The sequence below is a fragment of the Suncus etruscus genome, chromosome 14 (assembly GCF_024139225.1).
Source record: "Suncus etruscus isolate mSunEtr1 chromosome 14, mSunEtr1.pri.cur, whole genome shotgun sequence".
Classification (NCBI taxonomy): domain Eukaryota; kingdom Metazoa; phylum Chordata; class Mammalia; order Eulipotyphla; family Soricidae; genus Suncus; species Suncus etruscus.
This window is the reverse complement of record NC_064861.1, coordinates 2415161-2429712: the sequence shown is the minus strand read 5'-3', so window position 1 is coordinate 2429712 and position 14552 is coordinate 2415161. Positions and strand designations below refer to the sequence as shown.

At 44.0% G+C, this 14552-nt stretch overlaps 1 non-coding gene and 1 pseudogene across 1 annotated transcript; one reads left to right on the top strand and one right to left on the bottom strand.

Annotated features, from left to right (window-relative positions):
• Positions 1-3761: 3761 nt before the first annotated feature.
• LOC126028939 (small nucleolar RNA U3) lies at positions 3762-3978 on the bottom strand. The gene has a single exon (XR_007502610.1). It is a non-coding gene; the product is annotated as a small nucleolar RNA U3 (small nucleolar RNA).
• A 4400-nt stretch (positions 3979-8378) lies between these two features.
• LOC126028880 (uncharacterized) lies at positions 8379-8532 on the top strand (annotated as a pseudogene).
• Positions 8533-14552: the final 6020 nt, after the last annotated feature.

Here is a 14552-nt window from a genome sequence, read left to right as displayed (position 1 = left end):
TTTTCTTTTTTACAATTTGAACAAAAAGCATAATTGGTGTGGTACTCTCATGCTTCTACCATTTAATACCATCAAACCTCATTCTCCTAATAACCTGAGGAAGTTAAGCCCGCACATCCTGTTGTGAGATCAGAAAGACTTGAAACTGAGGGCTGGTGATACGGAGTTGATGGGGTTTAGTCTCAGCTAGTCGACAACCGGTCTCCCATCTTGCACTGTCATGTGTCATCCTTTAGGTTTTCTGGTATAACAAAAGTTTTCCCTGCATGTGTCATTCTGTTCCAGTCTAATAATAGGATTGACATCTCTGTACTAAACTCTTAGGAATATCAGTTCAGAAAGCCCTAAGAGATTTTCTGTTTCAGATCTCAGCTAACACCCTCATAGAAGTGATTTATCAATAGTAACATAGTGACTGAAATTTAAATCAGATCATTTCCATTTGGGGAGGACTCCAGTTGTTTCTGTTCTGCTGTTGTGCTATTTTGAACTTTGAGTTTGGTGTGTTTGGTGATTTTTTTTTTTTTTTTAAAGCTTGTTACCAGAAGGAAGTTTCTCTTTTTCTACTTCTTCATTGAGATTTAACTTCAGTGGAAGGTGACAGCTAATATGTGGGATTCTTTTTGGTTGTTCTGGGTCTAGGCATTCTGAGATCTGATCACTAGGGTGTTATGGCTGATTCCACAGCACAAAAGAGGCTTGGTTTTCTTGTCTCACACTCAGACCTCTCGTCAAGCGTCAACTAATTTTAGAAGGACACATGTATGACCAAGGGAAGGTTGTTTATATAATGGCTTCAGTAGGGTAGTCTTATATACTCTGCTCTTGATCGTCGGATATAATAGTAGTTTTTGTTGCAAGCTTAGCACGATTGCAAATACTACAAAGACTTAACACACTAGTTACTCTCTGGTACTGCATTTAGCTTCTGGGTGTTTGCTATTTAAGCTATTATATGTGCTAAGGCTTTTCTAATACCTTTAATTAGAAACAATGCCTTTTTCTGGCTTATTTTTGGGCCACACCTGGTGGTGCCCAAAGCTTACTCTTTGTGGGGTGGGGAAACCAGGTGGGGTGCCTGGGCTCAAACTCAGGTCATCAGCTTGCAGGGCAAACACCCTACCAGCTGTGCTCTCTCTGGCACTTTAGACCTTTCAGACTGCAAGTTCCCAAATAAAAGCTAAAGCCCTAGATTGGTTTTGTTTGCATTTTATTAAGATACTGTTGTGTGAGTGAGTATTCACATAAGGTGCAGGCGTGTATCCAAAGGGGTAGCTAGATTTAAGACAGCAAATGCGGGGTGGGGATGTTTCTTAGTCAGATACCGAGTCTTTTCTCTAGAAATAAGCATGATTCTGAAATGCCCCCAAAGGGATTGTGCTTCCCTTTGCTTTGGTTAAGAACCACAGATCCAAAAATTAATCCTTGAATCAGTACTTGCTGAGGTCTTCTTGAATCTAGTTAAAGGTAAGGAAATCTGTCATCATCCAGGACTCTGAATAGAGGGAACAAGCAATAGGTATTTGCCAGCTTAAAATAAATGGAGTAGGTAAAAGAAACAAGGAATATTGACATTAGGTTACTAAAAATGAATCTGAATTACCTACCACTTTGCTATATTTTGACACTGGTGTGGGTCAACTTCTATAACTTAATTTTCTTTGTCAAAACTTCCTAGTATTTTAAAATTGACAGTTACTTGATTTTATTTTATTTAATTATTTTCGAATTTTAATTTATGACCACACCTGGTGGCGCTCAGGTTACTCCTGATCTGTGCTCAGAAATCATTCCTGGCAGGCTTGGAGGACCTATATGGAATGCCAGAGATTGAACCCGGGTCCTTCCTGGGTCGGCAGCATGCAAGGCAAACGCCCTACCGCTGTGTTATCACTAAGGCCCCCTTGATTTTAGGTCTTGGAAATGTTTTCCTGAATTAGTGTTACTATGGTAGCAGTGCCCTTATTTTATTTTATTTTATTTTATTTTATTTTATTTATTTATTTTTTTTTTTTTTGTGGTTTTTGGGTCACACCCGGCAGTGCTCAGGGGTTATTCCTGGCTCCAGGCTCAGAAATTGCTCCTGGCAGGCACGGGAGGACCATATATGGGACGCCGGGATTCGAACCGATGACCTCCTGCATGAGAGGCAAACGCCTTACCTCCATGCTATCTCTCCGGCCCATTTTATAATGAGACAGTATATTTTCAAATGGTTGCAATTAGTAGTAAAGTTCATTCTCAAAAGTAAACCATAGCCTGTTAAGGGAGGGGAAGGAATTCAGTGCCGTATACTTCGTTGCAATTTGCATTAATCTTGATCTTGTCATGGTTTTTGGGTTTTCCTGTTCAATGCCCAGCTGTCCTGGATTTAAAGCCTTGGTTATTTTTGCCCAGTTAGATAACCTACGGGATATATGTACTTAGACACATACGTACACAAACATACACACATACCGTATAAAACACTGCTCAAGAAGAGTTTAGAGTAATCTGAATTTATCTTTAGTGGTGGTCTACAGAAAATTGCAGTATTAATTCATTCAAGCTATTCTTGTACCTTGTCTGATGAACAAGCATACTTGTCTCGCCCATAATTACAAGTAAACAGGAAGTTAATATCTTCCTAATGATGTAATGAGGTGTGTTACGCAGAACCCAACTCTTGATCCTTAAGGTAAAATAGCTATAGATTTTTTGACACCCGGCGGTGCTCAGGGGTTACTCCTGGCTGTCTGCTCAGAAATAGCTCCTGGCAGGCACAGGGGACTATATGGGACACCGGGATTTCGAACCAACCATCTTTGGTCCTGGATTGGCTGCTTGCAAGGCAAACGCCGCTGTGCTATCTCTCCGGGCCCCAGCTATAGATTTTTTAACAAATTACAAACTTCAAGTTGAAATCATTTTGAAGCTTCCCTCTTTTTTTTTTTTTTTTTGATTTTGGGTCATACCCTCTGAACCTCGGGGTTTACTCCTGGCTTGGGGGACCATATGGGACGCCAGCGATCAAACCGAGGTCCGTTCTGGGTTAGCTGCATGCAAGGCAAACACCCTCCCATTGCACCATCGCTCCAGCCCTGAAACTTCCTATTAATTGAAGTCTACAGTTATATAAAAGTGCTCAGAAATGGGCCGGGGCAATAGCAGAGCAGTTGGGAGTTTGCCTTGCACACAGATGGATGGTGGTTCGAATCCCGGCATCCCATATGGTCCCCCGAGCCTGCCAGGGATGATTTCTGAGCGCAGAGCCAGGAGTAATACCTGAGCACTGCCGGATGTGACCCAAAAATCGAAGAAAAAAAAGTGCTCTGAGCTGCCATATGCTATTTTAAACAGTATTTGGCAACCATACATCTGGATACTTTGTTATCCCGGTTCCGGTTATGTGCTCAGAAATCGCTCCTGGCGTGGAGGACCATATGGGACACTGGAGATGGAACCAAGGTCCATCCTGGGTCAGCAGCATGCAAGGCAAATGTGCTATCGCCCCAGCCCCTCTCTTTACTGTTTTTTTTGTTTCTGTTCTTTTGTGGCAGTGCTCAGGGGTTACTCCTGGCTCCACGCTCAGAAATTGCTCCTGGCAGGTTCGGAGGACCATATGGGACGCCGGGATTCAAACCAATGACCTTCTGCATGATAGAGAAACGCCTTACCTCCATGCTATCTCTCCGGGCCCCACTCTTTACTGTTTTTAACCTAACCATCCAGAGTTTTGCAATGTTGAAGTTACAATGAAAAATTGTCAATTTTTTTTTTTAACTGCATCCTCTTCCTCTACCCCTTCCAAAGGAAGGGAAGAACAATCATCAGTGGCAAAAGGCCATGGCAGAAGTGACACCTAGAGAGCGGGCTTCGTGCTCAGGAGAGTACGCTCTGGCCGCTTCTCGTGGTTTCGGGTGCTCTACACAAATAGACCTTTCACGAATAGACCTTCTTGTCACATACTATAGAAATGATCCCTAAAAGTATAGTCTTGCTAATTTCTTTTTTAATTTAATTTGTTTTTGTTTTTGTTTTTGGGCCACACCTGGTGACGCTCAGGGGTTACTCCTGGCTATGCGCTCAGAAGTCGCTCCTGGCTTGGGGGACCATATGGGACCGCGGTCCATCCAAGGCTAGCGCAGGCAAGGCAGGCACCTTACCTCTAGCGCCACCGCCCGGCCCTAATTTAATTTTTTTATGTTTATTTAAACACTGTGATTACAAAAAATGACTGTAGTTGGGTTTTGGTCACCAAAAAAAAACACCCCCCCTTCCAGTGCAACATTCCCACCACCAATCACCCCATATCCCTCCACCCACACCCTGTATTCGACACAGGCATTCTACTTCTCTCACTCATTAACATTGTCGTGGTAGTTGTTAGTGTTCTAACTGCACTCACCCCTCCTTGAGGTGAGCTTCATATCGTGAGCCAGTCCTTCTGGCCCTCATCTCTGGGCATTATTACAATAATGTCTTATTTTTTTCTTAAAACCCATAGATAAGTGAGATTGTTCTGAGTTATTTCACTCAGCATAATAGTTTCCATGTCCATCCATGTATAGGAAAATTTCATGACTTCATCTCTCCTGATGGCTGCATAATATTCTATTGTGTATACGTACCACCCTTTCTTTAGCCATTCATCTGTTGAAGGGCATCTTGGTTGTTTCCAGCACCTGGTTATTGTAAATAGTGCTGCATTGAATATAGGTGTGAGGAAAGGGATTTTTGTTTTTGTGTTCCTAGGGTATATCCCTAGGAGTGGAATAGCTGGATCGTATGGGAGCTCAATTTCGAGTTTTTTGAGGAATTTCTATATTGTCTTCCATAAGGGCTGGACTAGGCGTCATTTCCACCAACAGTGAATGAGAGTTCCTTTCTTCTCACATCCTCGCCAGAACTTACTGTTCTTGGACTTGAGATGTGTGCTAGTCTCTGTGGCATGACTCCTTGTTTTGATTTGCATCTCCCTGATAATTAGTGATGTGGAGCATTTTTTCATGTGCCTTTTGGCCATTTGTAGTTTTTCTTTAAAAAAAAAAAATGCCTGTTCATTTCTTCCCATTATTTGATGGGGTTAGATTTTTTTTCTTAAGTTCTTTCAGTAACTCGTATATCTTAAGATATTAGCACCTTGTCTAAAGGGTATTGGGTGACTACTTTCTCCCAATCTATGGGTGGCTTTTGAATCCTAGGCACTATTTCCTTTGAGGTGCAGAAGCTTCTCAGCTTAATATTGTCCCATATGTTTATCTCTGTTTTCACTTGTATGGAGAGTGCTGTTTCTGCCTTGAAGATAGATGCCTTTAGTCTCATTGTCATTGAGTATTTTAACCAGTTTTTCTTTCCTTTTTTTTGGTTTTTGGGCCACACCTGGTGGTGCTCAGGGGTACTCCTGGCTATCTGCTCAGAAATAGTTCCTGGCAGGCATGGGGGTGGGGGGGTGGGAGGAAGACACTGACGGACCATATGGGACACCGGGATTCGAACCAACCACCTTAGGTCCTGGATTGGCTGCTTGCAAGACAAACACTGTGCTATCTCTCCGCCTGGACTAATTTTTTTTTCTTTTTTTTTTCTTTTTTTGGTTTTTGGGCCACACCCCGCGGTGCTCAGGGGCTACTCCTGGCTGTCTGCTCAGAAATAGCTCCAGGCAGGCACGGGGGACCATATGGGACACCGGGATTCGAACCAACCACCTTTGGTCCTGGATCGGCTGCTTGCAAGGCAAACACCGCTGTGCTATCTCTCCGGGCCCCCGAATTTCTTTTTGTAAGAACTACAACTCTGCCCAGTTGTACAGTTCACACTGCATTTTAGGAAATATAAGAAGGACTGAGACTAGAATTGACAATTTCATACTGATTTTGGTTATATTGGTCTAATATGTTGCTCATCAAAGTATAGCAGAATATTTAGGTTCTTAAGAGAGGCATTAAACTTTACTGGATGTTGAACATTCATAGCTTTGTCATTCATGAAGTTACTGTTTTCAATATATGAACTGAGGAACCGGGACCACCATATTTTCCCATCTTTTTTTTTTTTGGGGGGGGGCCACACCTAGTGATGCTCAGGGGTTACTCCTGGCTATCTGATCAGAAATAGCTCCTGGCAGGCACGGGGGACCCTATGGGACACTGGGATTCGAACCAACCACCTTTGGTCCTGGATTGGCTGCTTGCAAGGCAAACGCAAGGCAAATGCCGCTGCGCTATCTATCTCTCCATCTCTCCGCCCGTATTTCCCCATCTTGATAGTCCTTTCACATGTTCAGTTGAGTCTTCCTCCTGGTTCTTTGTGGTCTATGTAAATCTCATCACCTTGTAAACAAGGGAAGATGTGTAGAAAGGAAAGCTTCCCCCAAATGCCACGAATACTTGGAGGAACGTTGAAATAGGAATGGATGGTTTTTGAGCACCAGTCAGGCCATGGTCGGAAACCCGGATCTAGACCGCAGTCCCCAGACTTGATTTGTTTGGCACACTGCTCCTGTTCAGAAACTGGTGGCTTGGTGGCTCCTCCTTCCCTCCCCCAGCCTACCTTCTGTATATGAGCAAACAGAAGGCCTCACAATTGCTCCTGAAGCTGTTTAGAGCTCTTGTGAGTCATTCTGGGAATAGAGGCGATTAGCCACTTGGAAGACATGGACATATATCCCTGCTTTTCTTCCTTGTGTGGCCTGTACTCCATCCTTCTGTGTCCTGCCCCTGGTTAACTCTTGTTCTTAGGCCAAACCTGGTGGTGCTCAAGGCATATTCTAACTTTGTGGGGGAATGTATCGTGGGAATCAAACCAGGCTTGGTCATGTCCAAGGCAAACTCCTTAACCATTTGCTATCTGCCCTTTAGCCTCAAAGTTAATCTGTCAGAGTCTGTCCCATAATCAAAGCAGAGATCTTCAAAGTTAGACTAGAGTCCCACAAACAGTAATCAAACAATGATTAATCATAGATCTCCAGAGAACACTTGGTGAAAGCTGGACCTGTTGATTGTTTAGTGTGTGTGTCCCACAAAGTACTTTGGGGATGCTGTGTTTGGGCCACACCAGGCTGTTTATGGCTCTGCTATGAGTGCCCACATGTTGCTTGGTGTAGTAGACCATTTGATGCTGTGATGGCTTCATGCCTTGTGCCGCCTCCCCCCCCCCCCCCCCCCCCCCGTCACCACCCCCCCCCCCCCCCCCCCCCCGTCACCACCCCACCCACAACTACTATTTTCAGCCTCCTCTTAAGACTTGAAAGTCATTTTGTGTGGTGAAACCAATGACAACAGAATTACTTTGAAATAGTTCCAAGTCTGGGTCGGAGAGATATCTGCACAGTGGTAGGACATTTGTCTTGTATGCGGCTGACCCTAGATGGACCTGGGTTTGATTCCCAGTATTCCATATGGTCCCCTGAGCCAATCGGGCGATTTCTGAGCACAGAGCCAAGAGTAAACCATGAGTGCCACCAGGTGTGACAACCCCTCCCCCCCAATTTTAAGTCTGGAGATTAGTCCTACACTAAGTTCTCTTTACCTTCTATTTTACCATCCTTTGTATTAAGTCCAAGAAATAATTTCCTCTGATGTTAAACATACTGTATTTCTGTTTTTGGATTTTGGTCCACACCCGGAGGTGTTAGGGTTATTGCCTACCTGGTTCTGGGCTCAGGAATCCGTGGCGGTGCTTGGGATCATATGGGATTGAACCCAGGTTAGCCACCTACAAGGTAAACTATCCCCTCTGCTAGCGTTCCAGCCCAAACATGCTGTAATTTTTGCAAATATACTGTTAACACTTAAGAATCTGTAACTTGGAAAAATTGGTGATAAGTCTTAGTCACTTCAGTGATAGATGCAGGCTTACAGTGGATAGTTAAAGGTGGGAACTGTTCCTTTAAGGGGGAAAAACCATTTTCCAGACCCCTTCAATCTCTAGGGACTTTATTACTTGACTAGAAGGGAGAGTTGAATTTGCACATTTTTTTCCTTCAATTGTTTAGATAGGTTGTAGAGTATGGGGAAGGTGGGTTTGGGCCACACCCGGCAAGCTCAGGGTTTGCTCCTGGCTCTTTGCTTAGAGATTGCTCCTGACAGGCTTCAGGGACCATATGGGATGCCAGGAATCAAACCTGACCAGTCAGCTGAGTGCAAGGCAAATGCCCAAGACTTTTTAAAAAAAAACCAATGTGAGAACATCCCTTTGATGGGCTAGCGTGTTAGTACCGGGGTTAAAGTGCTTCACCTATGGTCTGCCTGAGTTTAATCATCAGGATTCCTGAGTGCTGTGCCAGGAGAAATCCTTGAGCACTAGTAGGTATGCGCGTCTCCTCTCCCCAAAAAAGACCCTTTGAGAAAGCGGCCTGTTCGAAAATTATTCCCAGATTGGACCTTTTAAGCTAAAGAATACTAAGTTCAGGCAGGGGAGATACCATGATCACGAAGGTGGTTTCCCCAGGGTGAGGCTTATCCGTTGCACTCCGGATGTGCTGACCCCTGCGATTTCCCCAAATGTGGGAAACTGGACTATATAATTTGTGGTAGTGGGGGACTGCCTCTTTTTTTTTTTTTTTTTTTTTGGTTTTTGGGTCACACCCGGCATTGCTCAGGGGTTACTCCTGGCTGTCTGCTCAGAAATAGCTCCTGGCAGGCACGGGGGACCCTATGGGACACCGGGATTCGAACCAATCACCTTTGGTCCTGGATCGGCCGTTTGCAAGGCAAACGCCGCTGTGCTATCTCTCCGGGCCCAGGGACTGCCTCTTTGAAGCTCTGTTTATACCTCAACTGCTGCTGAGGGGTTGAATATGAAATGAAGATGGTTTCTATTTTCATAAAGTGGCAACAGTAGACTTGGTGTTTGAGAATTTTTTTTCCTTAGTGATTTCATCTGTGCTCAGTAACCCAAATTACTTCCTAAATGTATTAGGAATTCTCATTTGTAATAGGAATTTATGTATCAAGTTGGGCACAGAGATAAATGTGCTTTTAGTGTATGGTTTAATTGTATTTTATTTTTCTTTTGGTTGATTGGTTTTTGGGCCACACCTGGCAGTTCTGGTTACTGGTAGCTCTGCACTCAGGAAATGGTACCAGTGCTTGGCAGACAACATGAGATGTATGGGATTAAGCCCAGGTCTTCCACTTGCAAGGCAAGTGCTCTGCCCCTTGTTCTATTTTGCTCTGGTCCCAGGATGTAGCTTAATTTTAAAGACCTGATCTTGATTTGCCACTTGTGATTCCTTATGCCCTGAGAAATGCATTGTGGGCAGTACTGACAGTACCTTGACTTAATTGTGTGGTTGATTTGTAGGATCTTTTGGTTTGATTTTGGGTGGTTTTTGTTTTGTTTTGGTTTTGGGACCATATCTGGTGGTGCTCAGGGATTGATTACTCCTGGATCTGCGCTCAGAAAACACTCCTGTCAAGCTCGGGACCATATGAGATGCCAGAGATCGCACCAGGGTTCATTCCAGGTTGGCCGTGTGCAAGGTAAACTTCCTACTGTTTCCTTATCAGTCAGGCCCCTTGTTTGTTTTTTGGGCCACGATGGTAGTGAGTCAGATTTGCTCCTGGCTCTGGCCTCAGGAATCATCCCATTTGGTGATGGGATGCTCAACAGGACACCAGGTTGACAAGGCCATCTTTAGTATCTCTTCATCCTAATTTTTATATTTATTTAGTTAAAACATATCTTTATTTTTCTTATAGTTTGTAATTTCTTTAAACACCTTGGTTACAGACATGTTTGGAGTTGGGTCTTAGTCAGAAAATGTACACATACCCCTTTACCAAGTGCAGCTTTCCCACCACCAATGTCCTGCATTTCCCTCCTCCCCCACCCTTGCCTATCTTCTAGACCTAGACAGGCATTCTATTTCTTTCTCACTATCGTTGTCATGGTAGTTAGTGTAGTTATTTCTCTTAACTTTTGCTCATCACTTTTTTGGTTTTTTTTTTGGGCCACACCCGGTAACGCTCAGGGGTTACTCCTGGCTATGCGCTCAGAAGTTGCTCCTGGCTTGGGGGACCATATGGGACACCGGGGGATCGAACCACGGTCCTAGCGCAGGCAAGGCAGGCACCTTACCTCTAGCGCCACCGCCTGGCCCCTGCTCATCACTTTTTGTGTTACACTTCATGGACTGGTCCTTCTGGCCCTCATCTCTAGTGTCTTCTGTGTCGAGCTCTCTCCCTCTTGACTTATTTCACGCAAATTTCATGACTTCATTTTTTTCCCTAACAGCTGTGTAGTATTCCATTGTGTAGAAGCACCACAATTTTCTTAGTCATCACCTGTTGTCAGCTATTGTAAATAGAGCTGCCATGAACATTGCAGGGGACATTTTGTATTGTTTTTGTGTTCCCTAGGGCATATCCTCATAGTGGTATTGCTGGTTCATTTGGGTGCTCAGTTTCTCTTTTTTTCTTTTTTGAGGAATAACTATATTATAGTTTTCCAGAAAGGCTGGACCAGACGGCGTTCCCACCAGCAGTGAATTGAAAGTTCCTTTCTCCCCACATCCACACCAGCACTTGTTCTTTGTGATGTGTGCCAGTCTCTGTTTCAGCCTGATTCTTAGTAATTTTTTCCCTCATTTTGTGTTCAGTAGCCTTTTATATTACCAAATATTTTGTGACCCACAGTTTAAGGAACTAAAACCTGGTATATACTATTGCCAATATGTGTTTTTTAAATCCAATTCATCTTATTCTTGCTTTGAAGCATTTCTTTATTTTGGATAGTTACAAAAGTAGCAAAGGCTCTTTAGAAATCCAGCCCTGGGGGTTGGAGAAATAGCATGGAGGTAAGGCGTTTGCCTTTCATGCCAAAGGTTCGGTTGGTGGTTCGAATCCTGGCATCCCATATGGTCCCCTGAGCCTGCCAGGAGTGATTCTGAGCATAGAGCCAGGAGTAACCTCTGAGCGCTGCAGGATGTGACACCCCCCCCCCAAAAAAAAAAAAAACAAAAAGAAAAGAAAAGAAATCCAGCCTTGGGGCCAGATCATTGGTGCAAGCAGTAGTTAGCCTTGCAGGTGCTAACCTAGGACGACCATGGTTCGTCCATATGGTCCCCCAAGCTAGGAGTGATTTCTGAGTATAGCCAGGAATCAGTCTCACTGGGTGTAGCCCAAAAACCAAAAAAAGAAAAAAGAAAAAAATCCACTCCTGATTAATCTTTGTAGACAAATCCGCTATTACTTTTGATTTTTTTTTTTCCTAGTTAGAATATTTCTCTCTCCAAGAACTGCTGAAATACTCCTTTAAATTGGGGCCTGAGTGATAGCTAGAGGATAGGGTGTTTGTCTTGCAGGTGGCTGACCCGGGTTCGGTCCTTGGCATCTCATGATTCCTCAAACCTGCCGGGGGTGATTTTTTTTTGAGCGCCACTGGGGGTGGCCCCAAAACAAACAAAAAACTCAGGCAAAATTTTATCTTGGAGGATTAACAGCAGTGAAAAGTGATTCATGTATAATTTTTGTTGTATTGTGCTAACTTGTCCTTTGGAGCAAACATTCAGCTTTTGTGTGTGTTTTTGGGGGGGGGGGCGGGGGTTGCCTTATTTGGTGGTGGCTCAGGGGTTTTTCCTGGCTCTGTACTCAGGAATCACTCCTGACAGGCTTGGGAGAGCAGATTTGATGCCAAGGATTGAACCTGAGTCAGCCACATTCAAGGCAAATACCCTCCCTGCTGCGTTACAATAAGCTTAACACTGAAAAGCAGCCTTTCTAGGAATGATTTGGGGGTGCTGGGCACACTAGTGCTGTCCTGGTACTGGCATTCAAACTAGGGTGGTTGGCATATAGGGCAAGGACCATAACCCTACAAAATGGCTCTGGCCCTGGAAAATGTGGTGGAACTTCAGCTAATAACTTGCTTTAAATTTTATCAGTGAATTAGGCATATGTGCTGATGTTGTTGGGTGGGTATAGAGTCCCCGAATATATGTCGCCTGTATCGCACCTCTTGAGATGGGGACTTGCCTATTTTATACCTGAGTTGTGTACCAGGGCTCTGCCTGTGGAGAAGCCTGCATGCTCTTGAGCACACAATTCTGTTATCACCACCAACCAACCACCTCCCACTATCACCCCTGTCTCCAAATAAAACTTTTTTTTTAACTTAAAAAAAAAATGATCAGTGAATTTAAAGTAGTCTCTAGTTTCTGTGGATGATAAATTGAACTCTTAGAGAATAGGACAAACAACTTCTCCCTGTTCACTAGTTACAAGGGGTTTTTGCTTTTGGGGGGCCACAGCCAACACTGCTTAAGGCTTATTCCTGGCTCTGTACAATACTCAATTCTGGTGAACTTTGAACCATATGGGATGCTGGAAGTTGAGCCTGGTTTGACTGTGTGCAATGCAAGTAGCCTACTGCTGTGCTGCTTCTAGTCAGATTTTGCTTCATTTAAGATTTAATGTTTTACATTGAGTGTGAAACATCTTTTTCTTTCTCTTCCTCCCTTCCTGTATTTGTACCACACTTGACAGTCCCCAAGGCTTACTTCTGGCTATTCTCAGGGATTATTTTTGGTGGGTTCAAGGGACCACATGGGGTATTGAGGATTGAGCGTGTATTAGAACTGCCCTGCCCACCACTTGCCTCCTGCTCTGGCTCCTTAGTCACTCACTACATTCTTAGTGGAGTAAGGTCAATATTGGCAACAAGACCTCAGGTACTGCTTTAAGAGTCTACTTTACACTCAGAAATCGCTCCTGGCAGGCTCAGGATCATATGGGATGCTGGGGATGAAGCCTAGGTCTGTCCCGTGTTGGCCAAGTGCAAGAGAAACGTACCACTATCGTCTGGCCCCTTTACTCTGTTTTCTTACTTGGATATTTTAAAAGGAAACAGGATTGAGCTGTGTGTAAAAATAGCAGGCAGCTGGTTATCTGCCACCCACTTGGATTCTTTTCTAGGGTTGCACCTTGTAATTTAGGGCATATGCCTACATGTATGTAGCTTTGGGTCATGTCCTTAGAGCTTATCAGAGATTTGCTCGATTGTTGGACAGGATTGGGTAGGAATGGACGAATGCACTGGTGAGGCAAGGTAGAGTCTTATTTGCCATCTCTGAACACATCACAAGGCTGAGTGAACAGAGTTTCTTTGAATCCTCAATAACTGCTTGTTATATATGATAAGATTATTATCTCTTCCTTTATCTTTTCCCACTGAGGTCCTTCTAGGTGGGGGGCACTGTTGAAAGCCTAATACATAGTTTGGGAGCCAGGTGCTTGGGTCTTTTGGAGCAGTTTAGAAGCTGGCTCAAGGTTTTTTGGAGTGTTGGTAGGTTGTCAAAAGGACTCTACATCCGACCCTCTTGCCCCTTGTACCCTCCTGTCTGGATTATTTGCCGCGGATAAATATCACCAAGATCTCTTTCCCCTCCTAGGGGGTAGGGGAATGGGAATCAGTTTCTGTTCTGGGAGCTCTTTGAGGATCCATCGATAACCAGTCAAGAAGTAAAAGTGACACAGCAGCTGGTTACTTGTGCTCTTACCCAACACTATGTTCTTGAGGAAGGGGAAAAGTGCATTTCCATGAAGATTTTTACAGTGGTTTGTTGAATATGCAAAAATGTCTACTCAAGATGCTTCCTATTTTATTTCATGTTTTTTTCCTTGCTAGGATAGACTCATATCTTGTTTATGCTATGGGAATAATATCAATGAGAATTATTTTATATTTCAAGTTAAGTGCCAGTAAAAAATTCTTAAAAATTTGTGGTGATTCTGAAAGTAACTTAGGTCATGTAGTTTTAGCATAACCTGAGTGTATGTTGTAAATCTCTGAATATTTCTCCAGAGTTCTCATTCATAAAAGAAATTGGGGGAAAGAGCATTCAGAAATTATGAGAGGGGCCGGGCGGTGGCTCTAGCAGTAGAGCATCTGCTTAGCACATGCTAACCTAGAAGGGATCATGGTTCCATCCCTTGCCGTCCCATATGGTCCCCCAAGCCAGGAGCGATTTCTGAGCACATAGCCAGGAGTGACCCCTGAGTGTCACTGGGTGTCAAAAAGGAAATTATGAGAAAGCCTGAAATTTAGATTGGGTTTTGTTTTTTGGGTCACACCCATGACGCTCAGGGGCTACTCCTGGCTATGCGCTCAGGAATCAACCACTGTCTGTCCTAGGCTAGCGCGTGTAAGGCAGACGCCTTGCGCTGCTGCTCCAACCCCTGAAATTTAGTTTTAAATAACCAAGACTTGCTTACTTCATAGGGTAATAAATAATATGTAAGTGCCAGTGTGCATGAAATAGTTCCATAAGAAATTCTTTTTTTCCCCCCTGGTTTTTGGGTCACACCAGGCATTGCTCAGAGGTTATCCGGGCTCTACACTCAGAAATCGCTCCTGGCAGGCTTGGGGGACTGACTATATGGGATGCCAGGATTTGAACCACCGTCCTTCTGCATCTAAGGCAAATGCCCTACGGCTGTGCTCTCTCTGGACCAACAATTAAGAATTCCTTTTTTTTTTTAATTATTTTTATTTTAGTTTTTGGGTCACACCCAGCGGTGCTCAGGGGTTACTCCTGACTGCTCAGAAATAGCTCCTGGCAGGCACGGGGG